General features: G+C 40.0%; 1 protein-coding gene across 2 annotated transcripts in view; it reads left to right on the top strand.

Moving 5' to 3' along the window:
* Positions 1–13,341, top strand: part of EPC2 (enhancer of polycomb homolog 2) — a 130,046-nt gene that overhangs the window by 72,092 nt on the left and 44,613 nt on the right. The window lies entirely within an intron of this gene.

The raw sequence follows: 13,341 nt of genomic DNA, 5'->3' as shown, positions 1-13,341 counted from the left end.
CTTAGTTCATAGATCTTCCTGGTCAGAGCCTACATAAGTATACACTGGTTTCCATTTCACTGGTATTTAGGTATGCAGTAGCACTGCTGATGCTAGGTTTGTGAAACTGATCAACTCTACTTTTAAAATATTTACATGCTTTTTAATATTTTTGTTTTATATTGGAGTATAGCCAGTTAACAATTTGTAAAAGTTTCAGGTGGATAGCAAAGGGACTCAGCCATACATATACATGAATCCATTCTCCAAACTCCCCTCCCACCCAGGCTGCAACATAACATTGAGCAGAGTTCCACATGCTATGTATCATGTCTTTGTTATTATCCATTTTAAATATAGCAGTGTGTACATATCCATCCCAAACTCCCTAACTATCCCTTCCCTACATCCCCCCCCCACCCCGCCATACCCCCACCCCCCCGCCCCGGCAACCATAAGTTTCTTAAGTCTGTGAGTCTGTTTCAGCTTTGTAAATAAGTGCATTTGTATCATTGCTTTTTAGATTCCACATATAAGGGATTCATACAATATTTCTCATTCTGTGTCTGCTTTATTTCACTCACTATGACAATCTCTAGGTCCATCCATGTTGCTGCAGATTGCATTATTTCATTCTTTTTAATGCCTGAGTAATATTCAGTCGTCGATATGCGCTACATCTTCTTTACCCATTCCTCTGTTGATGGACATTTTGGTTGCTTCCATGTCTTTGCTATTATAAACAGTTCTGCAGTGAACTTTGAGGTGCATGTATTCTTTCAGATCATGGTTTGTTTTTTTTTTTGAGTATATGCCCAGGAGTGGGGATTGCAGGGTCATATGGTAGCTCTATTTTTGTTTTTTTTAAGGACATCCATAAAATATTTTCTCCCAATCTGTAGGTCAGCTTCTCATTTTGTTTGTTTCCTTTGCCGTGTAAAAGCTTTTGAGTTTAAGTAGATCCCGTTTGTTTATTTTTGTTATTTTCATTATTCTGGGAGATGGATCAAAAAAGATACTCCTGCACTTTATGTTGGAGAGTGTTGTGACTATGTTTTCCCTTCATATGTTCGTTTTATATATATGCTTACAACTTCAGTGGATGTATGGTTTTGAATTTTTGTCCTACTCTTTGAAAGTGCTTTGTAATCATCTAGCCTACTAGCCAAACTCATCATTGATAATTGATGTTAGTTAAGCATATTCCCTTTTTTCCTGCTACTCTCTGTCTGGAATTACCTGTCATCACTTATTCTGTTTTATGGTATTGTTATCTGTCTTAATTTAGAAGGGAGCCTGTTACACATGTTGTACATTCAGTGTTTGCTTTTACTGGATTCAGTGGATTAAAAAACATAATTTTGGAAATTGTATAGGAGAGGAAATGCAGAGCTGGAAGAAGAGATAGATCAGAGTTTTTAAGTGAATGACACTCTTATAAGTGTTACTGTTAAAAGACGAACCTTTACACAATAAGGTGTACTGGTCCTTCTGTCTTATTTTATTGCTTGTATCAGAGGGATTGGATATTGACAAAGAGTCCAGAAATAAGCATTCAGAAAATCTGAAACATGAATGAAAATAGGAGCTTTGTATAATATTGCTTCTTTTTACATTAAAAAATTATCAATAATTCATAAGTAATTGTTGAAATTTTTCCTAATGTAAAGTAACTTTAAATGGGGAAGTCTTATAAGAGTTTGTTTTTATTTTAATTTTTAACATTTGTTTTTAACAAATCCTTGAGTGCCTGGTGCACTGGGCCCACAATAACTTGTTTCACATGCATGGTAGTCAACTTGCATTTACTTGTAAATAAATATTTTTATTGTTTGCTATTAAATGCTTATAATGTATTATCTTAAGTATTTAAGTCCATGACTGAACAGAAAACAATCTTTTAATTTATCTCCTTTTGACCATGAAGGAGCTTTTTATTATAGTTATAGTGGAAGAATCACTGAGCTCTATGAGTTGAGATCCTGAAACCTGTGCTCAACTCACCAGCGTTTTTAACCTCATTTTTCTAACGTATAAGATGATTCCAGCTCTATATATCATGTAACTTTTGTTATTTGTAAGTTTTTTTGGTCTTGCTTTTAAATATAACCCTGGTGGTCAAAATGTACTAAAAAAAAACCTGTAAAAATGAAAATTATCCAGATTTTATGATGCTAAGATATTTACTTTATTAAATATTGCTTGGGTAACCATTTAGTTATGTAATTATGTGGTTAAACATCTGGGTTCTGGTCTACGACTCCCTATAGGAACTATTACTTTTTAAGATTTTTACCAGAAAAGAGTAACTACTGTATGATTTGAGTAAAGCTAATTGGCATCTAGATCTCCCAGCATATCTTTGTTTATTCTAGTTTTCCTCTTGACAAGTTGCCATCGATTTTAAAAATCGGGGGAGGAGGACTCAGGAAACAGTCTGAGTATCCCTATTCCTTTTTTAAATTTTTTGACTGCTTTTGTTTAAATTTTCTTCTTAGGAGTCAGCTTTTGCCTCTTGGGGCTCAGGGACTGTGTGGAGTGGGACTTGGGACTCTACTAAATGTTGCGTGCTTATTGATGAGCACAGTGTAGTTTCTCATTACAATTTTGGTGCAGACAAGCTTATTATTAGATGTACTGTAGACCAGACAGATGACCCTAGTTTACCCATTGTTTTACAAAATCCCCATTACTCTGTGCTCTGTGGAAAGAAGAAATGCAAAGCCTTCTAGTCTTCATATTTGTAGGGCATTCTGCAAGCTCTGCAAGTTGTTGAAAGTGAGGATATGTACCTAGGTGACCAGTGTATAGTGCTTCTTCAGGAAATCTTCATATTAATGATGTTTTCGGAATAAGCATGCCCAAATATGGTAGGGTACAGTCCTAATCTTTTAGTCCAGACTGCGTCATTGAGCCTGTTAGCAGATAATACATGAGATGTTTCCATCTCCTTCATGGTGTGTTTTCAGATTTCTCAGTGTATGATGTGTTTGTGACTATTGGTAGTGTATTCTCTGGTCACTGTTTTTTTAATGGCAGCATGGCCTTTTTTCTCTTTATTTCCTAGAGCCATATTATGTGGTAATTATTTCTGGTAGGAAAGGAAGAACATGAGGGATACGGCCAAACTTGTTTTAAAAGAGTTTACTTATTTGAAATGGAAACAAGCACATGCTATCCATCAGTAGTGCAAGTCCCTTCCAAAGAAGTAAAATTCAGAAATATGTACACAAGTTAGCCTCTTTACTATAAGTATCCAAAAGAAGCATGACATACAGCCATACCCTTCTTCTAAATCAGAGGACGGAAAAGACATACACTGGGCAATGCCCATGTAATTCAAAGATGCAGCATAATACTTTGTTAAGGCAAAGAATGTTCTGAGTCCTGTCTGAGCAAGGTGCTTGGCAAACATGGAGCTGAGTGGTACTGGGAGGGACTGCTTTCCACATTTCCATCTCTGGACATAGCCCATGCCCTACAACACCTTGGCAGGTCTCTGACAGTTCCCAGGCTCATCTGTAGGCAGCTGTGTTGCTGGACCAGTTTTGTTTGGGAGGAAAACCTTGAGAGACAAGAAGTTCTTCTTGTATACAAGAGTGTTTACAAGTGTAATATTTTCATACTCAAAATGAGGAACTATGGACAGAGATTCCTCTGTTTATCTCTGGGTATTATACCTAGCTGTCCACCTGACCCATTAAATAAGCACTTAATAAGTTGAATTCATGCTAAACCAGGACTTTGTGTGTTTTACAAACATCTATTGATTCACTCTGTAAACTATTTCTCTGGAATGTGTAGAAAATAGGTATTATTTCTACACAGTGCTTGTTGTTTGGTTGCTCAGTCATGTTGGACTCTTTGCTACCCTTTGGGCTGCAGCACACCACACTTCCCTGTCCTTCACTCTCTCCCAGAGTTTACTCAGACTCCTATCTATTGAGTTGGTGATGCCATCCAACTGTTTCATCCTCTGTCCCCTGCTTCTCCTCCTGCCCTCAATCTTTCCCAGCATCAGGGTCTTTTCCAGTGAGTTAACTCTTCACATCAGGTGACCAAAGTATTGGAGTTTCAACTGCAGCATCAGTACTTCCAAAGAATATTCAGGACTGATTTCCTTCAGGATTGACCGATTTGATCTCTTTGCTGTCTAAGGGACGCTCAAGAGTCTTCTCCAGCACCACAATTCGAAAGCATCAGTTCTTCGGCTCTCAGCCTTCTTTGCAGTCCAGCTCTAACACCCATACATGATTACTGGAAAAACCATAGCTTTGACTATACGGACCTTTGTCAGCAAAGTGATCTCTGCTTTTTCATATTTTGTCTAGGTTTGTCATAGGTTTCTTTCCAAGGAGGAAGCTCTTTTAATTTCATGACTGTAGTCACCATCCACAGTAATTTTGGAGCCCCCCCCACCAAATCAAGTCTTGTCACTTTTTCCATTTCTTACCCATCTGTTTGCTATAAAGTAATGGGACTGGATGCCATGATCTTAGTTTCTTGAATTTTGGGTTTTAAGCCGGCTCTTTCACTCTCCTCTTTGACTTTCAAGAGGCTCTTGAGTTTCTCTTCGCTTGCTGCCTTTCTAAGTCACTTCATGTTTTTGGCAGCGTGAGCAAGAAATAGTAGCAGGAAATTATGAAACCTTTCTGGTGCTTCTAGAGATGGATGATGGTGATGGTTGCATAGCATTGTGAGTGTACTTAATATCACTAAGCTGTATGCTTAAAACTGGTTAAGAAAATAAAAAATTTTCCCTTACATGTCTTCTACCACATTAAAAAATGAAATAAAACACTTTCTCTTGCCATGCCCATCCAAAAGCCCTTTAAGTGAAAATTCTATAATTTTATATATATATATATATATATATATATATATATATATATATATAAAATTGGGAATTGTACAAAAAAGATCTTAATGACCCAGATGACCACAATGGTGTGATCACACTCCTCTAAAGCCAGACATCCTCCAATTCGAAGTCAAGTGGGCCAAGAAGCATCACTGCAAACAAAGCTAGTGGAAGTGATGGAATTCCAGCTGAGCTATTTCAAATCCTAAAGAATGATGCTGTTAAAGTGCAGCACTCAATATGCCAGAAAATTTGGAAAACTCAGCAGTTGGCACAGCACTCGAAAAGGTCAGTTTTCATTCCAGTCCCAAAGAAGAGCAATGCCAAAGAATATTCAAACTACCACACAGTTGCACTCATCTCACACACTAGCCAAGTAATTCTCAAAATTCTGCAAGCTAGGCATCAACATTACGTGAACCAAGAACTTCCAGATGTTCATGCTGGATTTAGAAAAGGCAGAGGAACAAGAGAAAAATTTGCCAACATCCATTAGATCATAGAAAAAGCAAGAGAATTCCAGAAAAACATCTGCTTTATTGACTATGCCAAAGCCTTTGACTGTGTGGATCACAACAAACTGGAAAATTCTTCAAGAGATGGGAACACCAGACTACCTTACCTGCCTCCTGAGAAATCTCCATGCAGGTCAAGAAATAACAGTTAGAACCAGATATGGAACAATGGACTGGTTCCAAATTGGGAAAGGAGTATGTAAAGGCAGTATATTGTCACCCTGCTTATTTAACTCCTATTCAGAATACATCATGTGAAATACCAGGCTGGATGAAGCACAAGCTGGAATCAAGATTGTTGGGAGAAATATCAACAGCCTCAGATATATAGTGGAGAAGGCAGTGGCACCCCACTCCATCACTCTTGCCTGGAAAATGCCATGGATGGAAGAGCCTGGTGGGCTGCAGTCCATGGGGTCACTAAGAGTCGGACACGACTGAGCGACTTCACTTTCACTTTTCACTTTCTTGCATTGGAGAAGGAAATGGCAACCCACTCCAGTGTTCTTGCCTGGAGAATCCCAGGGACGGGGGAGCCTCATGGGCTGCCGTCTATGGGGTCGCACAGAGTTGGACACGACTAAAGCAACTTAGCAGCAGCAGCAGCAGATATACAGATGACACCACCCTTATGGCAGAAAGTGAAGAGGAACTAAAGAGCCTCTGGATGAAAATAAAAGAGTAAAGTGAAAAAGTTGGCCTAAAACTCAGGATTTAAAAAATGAAGGTCATGCATCTGATCCCATCACTTCATGGCCAGTAGATGGGGAAACAATGGAAACAGTGACAGACTTTATTTTGTTGAGCTCCATCCAAAATCATGGCAAATGATGATTGCAACCATGAAATTAAAAGACGCTTGCTCCTTGGAAGAAAAGCTATGACCAGCCTAGACAGCATATTAAAAAGCAGAGACATTACTTTGCCAACCAAGGTCCATCTAGTCGAAGTTATGGTTTTTCTAGTAGTCATGTGTGGATGTTGAGAGTTGGACTATAAAGAAAGCTGAGTGCTGAAGAATTGATGCTTTTGAACTGTGATGTTGGAGAAGACTCTTGAGAGTCCCTTGGACTGCAAGGAGATCAAACCAGTCAATCCTAAAGAAAATCAGTCCTGAATATTCTTTGGAAGGACTGAAGCTGCCAACTGATGCAAAGAACTGATTCATTTGAAAATACCCTGATGCTGGGAAAGATTGGAAGGTGGGAGGAGAAGGGGACAACAGAAGATAAGATGGTTGGATGGCATCACCAACTTGATGGACATGAATTTGAGCAAGCTCCAGGAGTTGGTGATGGACAGGAAAGCCTGCATGTTGCAGTCCATGGAGTTGCAAAGAGTTGGATATGACTGACCAACTGAACTGAGCTGATATAATTATGTAGATAATTGCCTGTGAAATATGTTTTATATGCATTTCTCTTGTTAACTGATAGATTTATAAACAATATCTCATTCATTACAAAGAGCGCTATGGCATGGGGCTATACAAATGATAAATTTGTATCATTTAGGATATCATAAGAAAAACAACATCAGGACAGGTAATCTACATAAAATTATTTCTTTTGTCCTTATTAATACAGATTTGCTGTACAGACTATTCTGCACAAGTGTTTATGATACTAATTAGCTTAACGACAGTGAGTAAAGGAAGAGAATGAGTTCATTACTACATGGAAGTTGTCTTGTTTCTTTTATGATTTTCCTTGCCAAAAGTGGCTGGAATAGTAACAGAAGGATTAAAATCTTCATTAGGGAAGAGCAAATGCTTTACCTTGACTGCTCAACATTTAATGAGCCCCTCCAACTCTATATTAAGAAATTAAATATAAGTACCTGCACCTAGAATTCCTTTCCCAAAAAGATAATATCCCCAGCCTTGCACAGCTCTCACACAGCATTTCTTCCTGAAGCCGTAATGTACCAACATCCCTTACGGTCTGTGTTGTCTGAGTATCCACAAGGCAGCAGTTACATTCTGGGGTTTTTTGTATGCTTTTTTAGTGTTCCTAGAAGGCGAAACAGTGGAAACAGTGTCAGACTTTATTTTGGGGGGCTCCAAAATCACTGCACATGGTGATTGCAGCCATGAAATAAAAAGACACTTACTCCTTGGAAGGGAAGTTATGACCAACCTAGATAGCATATTAAAAAGCAGAGACGTTACTTTGCCAACAAAGGTCCGTCTGGTCAAGGCTATGGTTTTTCCAGTAGTCATGTATAGATGTGAGAGTTGGACTTTGAAGAAAGCTGAGTGCCAAAGAATTGATGCTTTTGAACTGTGGTGTTGGAGAAGATTCTTGAGAGTCCCTTGGACTGCAGGGAGATCCAACCAGTCCATTCTAAAGAAGATCAGTCCTGGGTGTTCTTTGGAAGGACTGATGTTAAGCTGAAACTCCAATACTTTGGCCACCTCATGCGAAGAGTTGACTCATTAGAAAAAACTCTGATGCTGAGAGTGATTGGGGGCAGGAGGAGAAGGGGACGACAGAGGATGAGACGGTTGGATGGCATCACCAACTCTATGGACATGAGTTTGGGTGTACTCTGGGAGTTGGTGATGGACAGGGAGGCCTGGCGTACTGCAATTCATGGGGTCACAAAGAGTTGGACATGACTGAGCAACTGAACTGAACTGAGGTAGTAGCCAGCTATTCTAAGTCACTTACATGACCATCTATTATAACATTTATGGTTTGTTTGGGTTCTGATAAGTTATATGGACTTTACATAAGCCTGTTATTGTTGATGTACAGTTGTATATATAGAGGATTTTTTTTTTAGAAACTCATATCATGTTATAGCAGAAATGTGTATACTTTTCATAGTGTACTTTTCACTTTTCATGAAAGTGAAACTGTGGTTGTTGTTCAGTCACTCAGTTGTGTCCGACTCTTTGTTACCCCCACGGACTGCAGCACTCTGGGTTCCTCTGTCCTCCACTGTCTTTCAGACATCTTTCAGAGTTAGCTCAAACTCATGTCTGTCGAGTCGATGATGCCATCCAACCATCTCATCCTCTGCTGACCCGTCTTCTGTCCTTAGTCTTTCCCAGCATAAGAGTCTTTTCCAGTGAGTCAGCTCTTCACATCAAGTGACGCAAGTATTGGTGCTTCAGCTTCAGCATCAGTCCTTCCAGTGAATACTCAGTGTTGATTTCCTGTAGAATTGACAGGTATAAAGATCTTGCTGTCCAGGGGACTCTTGAGTCTTCTCCAGCACCATAGTTTGAAAGCATCAAGTTTTGGGCACTCAGCTGTCTTTCTGGCCCAACTCTCTATGACTGCTGGAAAAACCAATAACCATCTTTGACTATGGGCTTCCCTAGTAGCTCAGACGGTAAAGCATCCACTTGCAATGCAGGAGACCAGGGTTCAATCTGTGGGTGGGGAAGATCCCCTGGAGGAGGATGTGGCAACCCACTCCAGTGTTCTTGCCTGCAGAATTCCACGGACAGAGGAGCCTGGTGGGCTACAGTCCATGGGGTTGCAAAGAGTCGGACACAACTGAACAACTAACACAAACAGCTTTGACCATACGGGCCTTTGTCGGCAAAGTGCTGTCTCTGCTATTTCATACCCTGTCTAGTTTTGTTCTAGCTTTTCTTCCAAGGAGCAAGCATCTTATAATTTTGTGGCTGGCAGTCACTGTCCACAGTGATTTAGGAGCCCAGGAAAATAAAATCTGCCAGTCTTTGTACATTTCCCCCATCTATTTGCCATTAAATGATGGGACCAGATTTCATGATCTTAGTTTTTTTGAATGTTGAGTTTTAAGCCAGCTTTTTCACCCTCATGAAGAGGCTCTCTAGTTCCGCTTTGCTTTCTGCTTTTAGAGTGATATCATATGCATATCTGAGGTTGTTGATGTTTCTCCTGGCAATTTTGATTCCAGCTTGTGCTTCATCCAGCCTGGGCATTTCACATGATGTACTCTGCATAGACATTAAATAAGCAGAGTGACAGTATCCAGCCTTGATATACTCCTTTCTCCATTTTGAATCAGCTAGTTGTTCCATGTCCAGTTCTCACTTTTGCTTCTTGATCTACATACAGATTTCTCAGGAGGCAAGTAAGGTGGTCTGGTATTCCCATCTCGTTAGGAATTTTCCAGTTTGTTGTGATCCACACAGTCAAAGGCTTTAGCCTAGTCAATGAAGGAGAAGTAGATATTTTTCTGGAATTCCCTTGCTTTTTCGATGATCCATCAGATGTTGGCAATTTGATCTCTGGTTTCTCTGCCTTTTCTAAATCCAGCTTGAGCATCTGGAAGTTCACGGTTCTCGTACTGTTGAAACCTGGCTTGGAGAATTTTGAGCATTACTTTACTAGCGTGTGAGATGAGTGCAGTTGTGTGGTATTGAGAGCATTCTTTGGCATTGCCTTTCTTTGGGATTGGAATGAAAACTGACCTTTTCAAGTCCTATGGCAACTGCTGAGTTTTCCAAATTTTCTGGCGTATTGAGTGCCACACTTTCACAGCATCATTTTTTAGGATTTGAAATAGCTCAGCTGGAATTCCATCACTTCCACTAGCTTTGCTTGTAGTGATGCTTCCTAAGGCCCACTTGACCTCACATTCCAGGATGTCTGGCTCTAGATGAGTTACCATACTCTCATGGTTATCCTGGTCATGAAGACCTGTTTTGTATAGTTCTTCCCGTGTATTCTTGCCACCTCTTCTTAATCTCTTCTGCTTTTGTTTGGTCCTTGCCCTTTCTTTCCTTTATTGTGCCTGTCTTTGCATGAAATGTTCCCTTGGTATCTCTAATTTTCTTTGAGAGTCTAGTCTTTCCCATTCTGTTGTTTTTCTCTGTTTATTTGCATTGTTCACTTAAGAAGGCTTTCTCATCTCTACTTGGTGTTCTCTGGAATTTTGCATTCAGTTGGATATCTTTCCTTTTCTCCTTTGCCTTTCACGTCTCTTCTCAGCTATTTGTAAGCCTCCTCTGACAACCATTTTACCTTCTTGCATTTCTGTTTCTTTGGGATGGTTTTGGTCACTGGTTTTGTAACTGCAGTGTTACAAACCTCCATCCGTAGTTCTTCATTCACTCTGTCTACCAAATCTAATCCCTTGAATCTGTTCACCACCTGTACTGTGTGTCATAGAGGATTTGATTCAGGTCACATCTGAATGGTCTATTGGTTTTCTCTGCTTTCTTCAACTTAAGTCTCAATTTTATAGTAAGGAGCTGATCTCTGAGCCACAGTCAGCTCCAGGTCTTGTTTTTGCTGACTGTATAGAGCTGCTCCGTCTTGGCTGCAGATAGTATAATGAATCTGATGTCTATTTAGGTGCTAAGTCATTTCTGACTCTTTATGACCCCCATGGACTATAGCTCACCAGGTTCCTCTCTGTCCATGGGATTTTCCAAGCAAGAATACTGGAGTGGATTGCCAGTTCCTCCTCCAGGGAATATTCCCTACCCAGGGATCGAACTCAGGTCTCCTGCATTACAGCCCGGATTCTTTACCTGCTGAGTCTCATTCTGTATACTGCTTATGTTTCATTTTATCGTGTTCTTCATTCTGACTTGCATTAGAGTTAAATAAATAAATTAAAGGAATAGAAAGTTCAACTGGAGGTGGATGCCAGTTCAGTTCAAGGAGGAGATTCCCAACAATTCAGACCTTTTGAAAAAGCTTTCATTTAAAAAAGAAGTTCTTTTTATTTTGGCTGTGCTGTGTCTTTGCTGCAGTGCACGGGGTCTTCATTGTAGTGTGAGCACTTTCTCTAGTTGCAGTGTGCAGGCTTCTCGTTGTGGAGCACAGGCTGCAGAGCTCTTGGGCTTCAGTAGTTCTGGTGCTGGGTTAGCCGCTCTGGGGCATGTGGGATCTTAGTTTCCTGACCAGGAATTGAACCCACATCCCCTGCATTGGAAGGTGGATTCTTAACTACTGGACCAACCACCAGGAAAGTCCCTAAAAAGCTCACTTTCTAATATGACTCCCTCACCATACAGAGCATTCATGTTTTGGGATTCCTGAGGTCAGGATTGAATGTAGGTTCAAGAAGTTGAGGATGGCTTCTGCCACTAAGAGATGTGACCTGAGAACTTCTCTGGGAATAAATTTTCATCTCTGAAATGAGGGAGATTTAACGAGATATTTAGTCTGATTCTCACATTGCATGGCTTTGAAAATTTGAGAGAAAAGATGGCATGGAGCCAGAAAGCACTTTAGTTTCTCAGTTCTGGATAAGGAGTGAGTCTGACCCTGTGTCGTGAATAATCAGGAAAATTTTTTAGTCAGTCGGTCAGTGCCAGCATGTGTACAGTTTACCCCAGGTGTTGGTAAACTTTCTGTACAGGGACAGATAATACACATTTCTGGCTTTTCAGGCCATCTGATTTGTCACACATTCCAAATTCTGCTGTTGTTTCTTTCTGGATGCACCATGTGGCAGGATCATGGTTTGCCAACTAGGGATTGAACCTGTGCCCCTTGTATTGGAAGCACAGAGGCAAAATTTAGTGGACCACCAGGGAAGTCTTTAAATTCTAATCTTGTAGTGGGAAAGCAGTCACAGATGATTCAGATTTGGCTTCCAGTTACTTTGATGACTCCTGGTTTAATTCTGCTGCTACTGCTGCTAAGTCACTTCAGTCGTGTCCAACTCTGTGCGACCCCAGACATGGCAGCCCACCAGGCTCCCCCGTCCCTGGGATTCTCCAGGCAAGAGGTTTAATTCTAAATACCTATTTTTCTAACCATCTCAAGTTAGGTAGAGATATCAGGGGAAAAACACACTATTAAGGCAATTTTATTAATTCCGTGTACATAATATAACTAGTTCTTCATATCTAAAGATAACAGTCCAACCAGTTGTCATAATTTCATGTTCTACATACCCTAAGTTAACGGAGTAGATTTATAAAAGATACAAAAATATTTCACTGGCTTGGGAAAATGTGGTTCTGAGAATTCATTATAAGGAGGGATATAGGATGTGCTAGAGATTTTTCAAACCTACCAAGGCTGTTTCAAAATTTATACTGTTAATAAAGTTCTTGCCTAGTCAACACTTTATCTTCATTAAGAGCCTGAATTAGAGCAGATTTCTGTATTGACAGACCATCACTAGAGTAGAGTCATCTGTTTTGTGGCTTGAAGAGGGTGTTTGCTATGACCAGTGAATTCTCTTTCGCAGAATTCTGTTAGCCTGTTACTGCAGGTATCTCTTGACTTCCTACTTTTGCATTCCAATCCTTTGTGATAAAAAGGATGTCTTTGGTGTTAGTTCTAGAAATGTTCTGTTTTAGTTTCTTTGGCATTAGAGCATAGACTTGGATTCCTGTGATGTTGAATGGTTCGCCGGAATTAAATGAGATCATTCTGTCATTTCTGAGATTGCACCATTTCAGACTCTTTTGTTGACTGTGAGGGCTACTCCGTTTCTTCTAAGGGATTCTTGCCCACAGTAGTAGATATAATAGTCATCTGAATTAAACTCTCCCATTCTGGCCCACTTTAGTTCACTGATTGCTAAAACATCGGTGTTTACTCTTTCCCTCTCCTGCTTGACCACATCCAATTTACCTTGATTCATTGACCTAACATTCCAGGTTCCTATGCAGTATTGTTGCTTACAGCATCAGACTTTACTTTTACCACTAGACACAGCCACAGCTGGGCGTTGTTTTCCCTTTGGCCCAGCTTCTTCATTCTTTATGGAGCTGTTTTTTCCCTCTTCCCTGGTAGCATATTGGACACCTACAGATCTGAGCTCTCGTCTTCCAGTGTCATATCTTTTTACCTTATCATACTGTTCATGGGGTCCATTCAAAATTATGGGGGTCCATTCTAAATATTACTGAGTACCTCATCCTGATTTTTGTCAGTTCATAAAAAGAAGCAGTTGACTTCAGGGGCCCAGAAATGAATTTCTGGCCAAATTTAGAACTCAGCTTCTCAGAGCTAGACAATCCTTAAAGATTATTTCATTTGAAATAGCAAATTTCTTACACACATCACTAAGAAT

Source organism: Ovis canadensis, chromosome 2 (genome assembly GCF_042477335.2).
Source record: "Ovis canadensis isolate MfBH-ARS-UI-01 breed Bighorn chromosome 2, ARS-UI_OviCan_v2, whole genome shotgun sequence".
Taxonomy (NCBI): Eukaryota; Metazoa; Chordata; class Mammalia; order Artiodactyla; family Bovidae; genus Ovis; species Ovis canadensis.
This window is presented reverse-complemented; position numbering and strand designations above follow the sequence as displayed.